The sequence below is a fragment of the Macrobrachium nipponense genome, chromosome 32 (genome assembly GCF_015104395.2).
Source record: "Macrobrachium nipponense isolate FS-2020 chromosome 32, ASM1510439v2, whole genome shotgun sequence".
Taxonomy (NCBI): domain Eukaryota; kingdom Metazoa; phylum Arthropoda; class Malacostraca; order Decapoda; family Palaemonidae; genus Macrobrachium; species Macrobrachium nipponense.
The window spans coordinates 39,087,720-39,093,807 of NC_061094.1; the positions used below are offsets into that span (position 1 = coordinate 39,087,720).

Here is a 6,088-nt window from a genome sequence, read left to right on the forward strand (position 1 = left end):
TGCCCCGGGAATTTGAACGAATGCAGCAGGGCTGCCCCTAGCCGAGTCTCACCACCTACCCACTATCCTAGACCGTCTCCTCCCCGAGGTCTCTTACTTTCAGATGCCACCGCAAGACGCAGCGCCAAGCTGGCACCCCCCCCCCCCCCCCCAAATGGGGAATCATACTGCAAGTATAGGCCTAAAGCAAAAGAGACAAAAGGTTCCTGACCAGTAGAAAACCCTCCAGGGGGGGGTGAACCCCCCCACCTTCGCAGGACGCGCGGCAGGAAACCGAGGCGTGGGTGGCCTTCTTCACTGTTTATTTGATAGCCTTAGGAGGTGGACGTGCTGGCCTCTGTCCGCCCTTCCGAGCGGCAACTGTCTCTCCCTTAAAAGGTAGGTGTCTGTTGTATGAGAACCTCGTACCCTAACCTATCCTTCCTCCTTCCCCATGATAGCATCCCATCCTTCCCTCCTATCCGTACAGAAAGAAATCCTATCCACCGATCCTTTGTTTCCTCTCCCTCTCCTGCCCTCCGGCGTGCCCGTCGTGGCGGCCTTGCCCAAGACCGTCTCCCTCACCTGAGCGCAGTCTCTCTCTCCATAATGTCTAAGTGCTAACCGTTATAACTAGCAGTCATAGCCAAATGTGTAATTCCTATAAGACTTATTGCTACGTCCATTAGTAGAAATAATCTGTATAAGTCAAATAGTGCAGTGTAAGAAATTGCTAAGTGGATTAGCGTATCTGTGCATATTAACTAGTCTTTAATTGTCGTAAATTTCCCTTTCAGGGACGAGAGTACATTTGCTGAGCTTCCACGTAATCTGGTTACGAACCGGATATCGTACACATTCCACTCCATAACAAGCCCCTTGCAGCTTCAAGCTCCAGCGGTTAGCCACGGTTAACCAGAAAATTTATGTATCCGTTGTGCCTTCTTAATTGTAAATAGAAGTAAATACATTATTGCCGGTATTCAGTGTCTATATGCCGGCTGGCGACCTCCCACTTCCCTTAATTATATAAATTAGGATATACGTTTGCTAATAATAAGTACTTATGTGCAAAGGCAGCGTAAAATCTTAAAACTGTCGACCGAAGCCAGGATTCGCTAAGATAGTTGGTTAATATCTTTGTTTTAAAGTAAATATTCCCCTTTCTATCTTTGGTGACTGAGACGAACCTTAACTTCATTTTTGAGTAAATTATATTATAACTGGAGTTGGAATCGTGGAAGCAAAACAGCCAAGAAAACTTTAATATTTCGTTAAAATCTCTCGTAAGTGTTAACAGGAATTTACATCTAATAATAAACAGGGCAGATAGGAATAAATTCCCGCTAACGTTCGTAATCATAACGCAAAAACGATCACTGTGTTTAACGTTCATTTTTACATCCTAAAGTGTAAAGTGAGTGCGTTGGTTGTGAAATAGTGTCGTTTAAAATCCCGCGGAAAGTGTATGTGTGTGTGCACGCACGCTGCTAGCTCGCAGGGCAGCCAACCGTCACGTGTTTAAACGACTTTCCATAACGAGTTACAATATCGTTCATAAATAGTAACGGAAATCGTCGTGTTAGGTTGTTCTTATTGTATTGAATGTAAATATATTGTGGGATTTCAAAGTAATTATGATTTAAGATTTTTTTTTTTTTCTTTTACGGGACTTAGTTTTGCACAGTTGTAAACAGAGGGTAAACCTGGGAAAGTCTAGCCCCACACACACGTAAACGTAACCCCGAGCGGAGACCACGGGTGTTTTTGTTTGTTTGTTTGTTTTTCTCTTTCGAGCTCCGACTTTACGTGTATGTTAATAGTGCAAACTTTTTTAGTGTAAGGAGAAGGTAGTAAATAACGGTATATGCTTTGTTACTTTGTAATTTTTTTTTGTTTTTTTCTCTTTCTCTCACTTAAGTGTGATAGACCATGTGTAAATGGTTGGGAAAGCAATAATTCCTGTGCGGTGGTGCTAGATCGTTGCAGGTTAAGTTTCATATCATTATAATGTGTGGATCTTTCTAAACTATTGGGAGGCATAATTCATTTATTTTAAGTGAAGGGTGATTAGTTATTGGGGATAATCATCTCTAGTGAAGCAAAAAATTAATTAGCGTTTCATTGATTGCCAGCTAAACCAAAATAGCAGTTCCTACGCAATCTTAACTTACGCTTAACCCCCCCCCCCCCCCGGGGGGCAATTTAAAGTTGTGTTATTTTAGACGTTTGTTTACCTTTGGAGTTTTTATTGCTCCTTTAAACAGACAGCCACAACTACAAACCCTAATTTTAATAGCTAGCCTAGGGGATCATCCATCGCTTTGATTCCTGCCGTAGGTCTATTATTCTAGCTAGCCTAGGGGATCATCCATCGCTTTGATTCCTGCCGTAGGCCCATTTTTCCTAGCTAACTTTCAGGATCACCCATCTTTGTGAACCTTGTTTATGGCTTAGTGCCATATAGCTTACAGGTACACCTCTTGCTGTGTATTCCTGTCATTTGCGCACCTCTCACAGTGTAGTCTTTTCCAGGTACAATTATTGGTCGTGGTGCCACTTTGCACCGCTTTATCTGTATCCTTCCTGCTGCCAGACTTCTGCTTTGGCCGGAGTGTCTTTCCCTTCCGTGCAATTGCTTGCATGGCCAACACCCCCCACCCCCCTTACAAATTATTGTTGAGGGTGATCCAGTAGTCATTTCAAGGAAATTAGCAAAATGCCCACCACTGAGATCCAGGCTATAATGGAATTGGGAAAGAGGCTCGGATATGATGGAACAGAATTGCAAGAATTTGTCCGAGAAACCCAGGCCGAAGCCAGGGATCGAAGGCAAGAGGAGAGAGAAAGAGAGAAGGAACGGCAGGAGCATGAATTAAGGAAGCAGGAGCATGAATTAAAGATGCAGGACAAAGCCATTGAATTAGCCCAGCTCCAATCCTCACAAGCTCCACCTAATGGTACGTCCGCTACCAGGGGCCCGGCTCTCCATCCTTGCCTGTCCATACTCTCATTCCTCAGTGGGACGATAAGGATCCCGTAAGGTGGCTACACGAAGTGGAGTCAGTGTTCCAGACATGTGCTGTGGCAGGGAGATGAAGGCCCTACTTCTGGCCAAGCATATGCAGGGAAAAGGGAAGGCTGCTCATTCTGCCTTACCCGTTGATCGACAAGGAGATTTCGGGGCTGTCCGGAAGGCCGTGATAGAGGCTTACAAGCTGAGCCCTGAACATTGGCGCCGTCAGTGGCGTGGGCAAGTTAAGCCCTCCACACAACCTTGGGCTGACTGGGCTTTTCAGAAGGATAGGTCTCTATACCCTCTGGCTTGGGGCTGCGAAGTGCACTACCATCGAGGACCTCCACGAGCTTGTCAAAATTGAGGATTTCCATAGGCATGCCCCACCAGAGCTCTCTCTCTATATTACCGAGAAGAAGCCAACAACCTTTAGGGCTTGTTGCGAGTATGCCGATAATACGAACTCGTCCGGTCATAACTCAGGGTCCCAGCGCACTGCGCCACCTCCCTGCCACTGCTCTGGCTGGCAAGTCTAAGCCCAAGCAAAACCATCTTCTTCCGCCAAGTGCAACCTCGGTGGCAATCCAACCACACTGACGCAGACTGCCCGACAATCAGTCAACACCAGCGGCTGCCCCTTCGGATACGAGCCCTCAGTCCAAACCCAAGGGTAAAGGGAGCAAAAACCAAAAGGAGTTTTGCCAAAGCATACTGTGAGGTTTGCAAGGTCTACGGCCACACTAAGAACTACTCGCAGTGCCCTAGCCGAACCTCAGCTCAAAACCCAGTTGTCCTCTCCATCGCTACTCAGGGCGCATCGCGGGGGTGGGCGGCCTGCAGAAGGGGAGATCACCGTAGCCCCACTTGAAGGAGGCACCCCTCCACAGTTGGTCCGAGCATTCGAGGATCCAGGTTCAGATGTTTCCCCTAATCTTGTGGCACCAGGTACCCGCTGGCGCCCAAGTCCGGCAGGATGAGCGTATGACTGTCCGGTGGATTGAGAGAGTCACAGGGACCTCCCCCACGGTCGTGTTGAGAGTGACGACGCCCCAGCTCAGCCAAGAGTGCAGGCTTGGAGTCACGATTGACTTAGGCCGTGAGGGCTACGACCTGCTCCTGGGTAGGGACCTCCTGGAGGGAGTGCAGCGTGTGCCCTTAAGGTGCATGACAGCAGCTGAGCCTGAGCCTGAGCCTGACCCCGTAACTTTGGATATAGCACCTGTAGAAGGTGACAAGTGGCTTGCTGGCATTGACCTGGGAGAATTAACCTGGCTAAAAGGAGGAGGATCAAGAGCCCTCGTCTCCCAGCCATGAGTCCGAGCCTCGTACACAAGACCCTACTGTGCTGCTTACCACCTCCGTGGATAGCTCTCCACCAAGCACCAGCTCAGGGGACCCAGGAGGCACCAGTGAGGCTCCCGTCACCCAGCCACCCTAAGGAGCAGGACCGAGCTCATCCGTTACCAACAGTTGGATGAGACCCTTAACCCTTATCGGGAGGCAGCCTATTTGGATGAAGCAGAAATAGTGAACCTCTCTAAGGAGAACTTCTTGTTGAAGGATGAGGTGCTCCTCAGAGTCACCCGAGGTGCCCACGAACCCGCTGAAGTGCTACACCGGCAAGTAGTTGTTCCCCGTAACCTTAGATTAGCTGTGTTGCGCATGGCCCATGAGGGACTGGGAGGACACTTTGGTGTGAAGCGCACTACCCAGCAAGTCCAGCGTCAATTCTTCTGGCCAGGCCTGCCCAAGAGTGTTAAGGCTTATGTAGCCTCCTGTTTGCCCTGCCAGGTCGCTGGGAACCCAAACCAGGTAGTGCCAAGGGCGCCTCTCCAGCCCATCCCTTCAGCGGGCATTCCCTTCCATGATGTCTTGGTAGATTATGTGGGTCCCCATGCCACAAAGTAAACGTGGAAATTGTTACCTACTGACGATGATTGATCGGTTCACTCGATACCTGGAAGCCGTTCCAACCCAAAGTGCAAACGCCCCGCCACGCTGGTCATAGGACTGACCCAGTTCTTTTTGTATGGTTTGGTTTTCCCTGCCCACCATTCAGTCGGACAAGGGCTACCCAACTTCATGGCAAAGGAGTTAAGGACGGCGATGGCCTTGCCATTGGCCATTCGCCAGCCGGTACCTCTAACAGCCATACCATCCACAGAGAGCCAGGGTCCTTGTGGGAACGCTCCCACCAGACACTGAAGAACAGTCTTGGACCAAGTTGGGAGAGACTGGCTCCCCTGAACTGGGAGGAAAATTTTGCCCTACGCTTGTGTTTGTCCCTCCGCCCAGGGCACGTTCAGAAACCACCAGGGTTACAGTTCCCTTTGAGCTGCTTATTTGAATCCTCACAGGTCCTCCACACGTTGGCCCCCTCCCTAAGATATAACTCTTACGAAGGCTTGGGAAAACCCCACCAAAGCCTCCTGGGCTGAAGAGCTGCCAGACATACAGGCCTAAATTACGGGGTTGCATGGGATGTTGCCAAAGCTTCAGAGACGGTTGGCGCAGAGTAGTATGAAGAGTCCGGGTAGGGATCGGGAAGACTCAAAGACCGGGAAGTTTTTGAAGTGGGTGTAGCCCAACGTGTTTCTGGTTCTCCCGCACTGGAGGAGCGGAGGGCCTCTAAGCCAACAGGTTTCATGGGCCCCTACAATATTCCTTGGAAAAAAGAACAGGGCACATTAAACTCGATCTAGTGGATTGCAGGCAACTAGGGCGGGCTAAAGTGGCTCCAAACATCAAATCTCCTTAAGCCCTACCACCAGAGGGGCGAAATGGTGGGGACTGTCCACCCAGGTTTCCTCACCCCAGGGAGGTAATTCGGAGGGTCCTAGCCAATTTTGAACTGATCACTCCTGCACTAAGATAACGGCGAAGAGAAATGACCAATCAGGGAATTTCTACTTCCTTCAGGCATCCACAGGTCGTGCGGGACACGCTAGGTTAGCACCCAGCTCTTGGAGCACAAGATTGAATTGCTTGGGGGAGGGGGAACCAGCCCCATTCGGCAAAATTATTACCGGGCTTAAACCCCCACGCGGGCGGGAAACGGTTGGCGGCACATGGTTAAACTACAACTCTACTTGG

The 6,088-nt window shown here is 49.6% G+C and overlaps 1 long non-coding RNA gene across 1 annotated transcript; it reads left to right on the forward strand.

The window, feature by feature from the left end:
• The first annotated feature begins 305 nt into the window (after positions 1–305).
• On the forward strand, positions 306–961 carry LOC135207123 (uncharacterized). The gene is made up of 2 exons (XR_010312887.1): positions 306–378; positions 777–961. It is a non-coding gene; the product is annotated as an uncharacterized LOC135207123 (long non-coding RNA).
• The last annotated feature ends 5,127 nt before the right edge of the window (positions 962–6,088 follow it).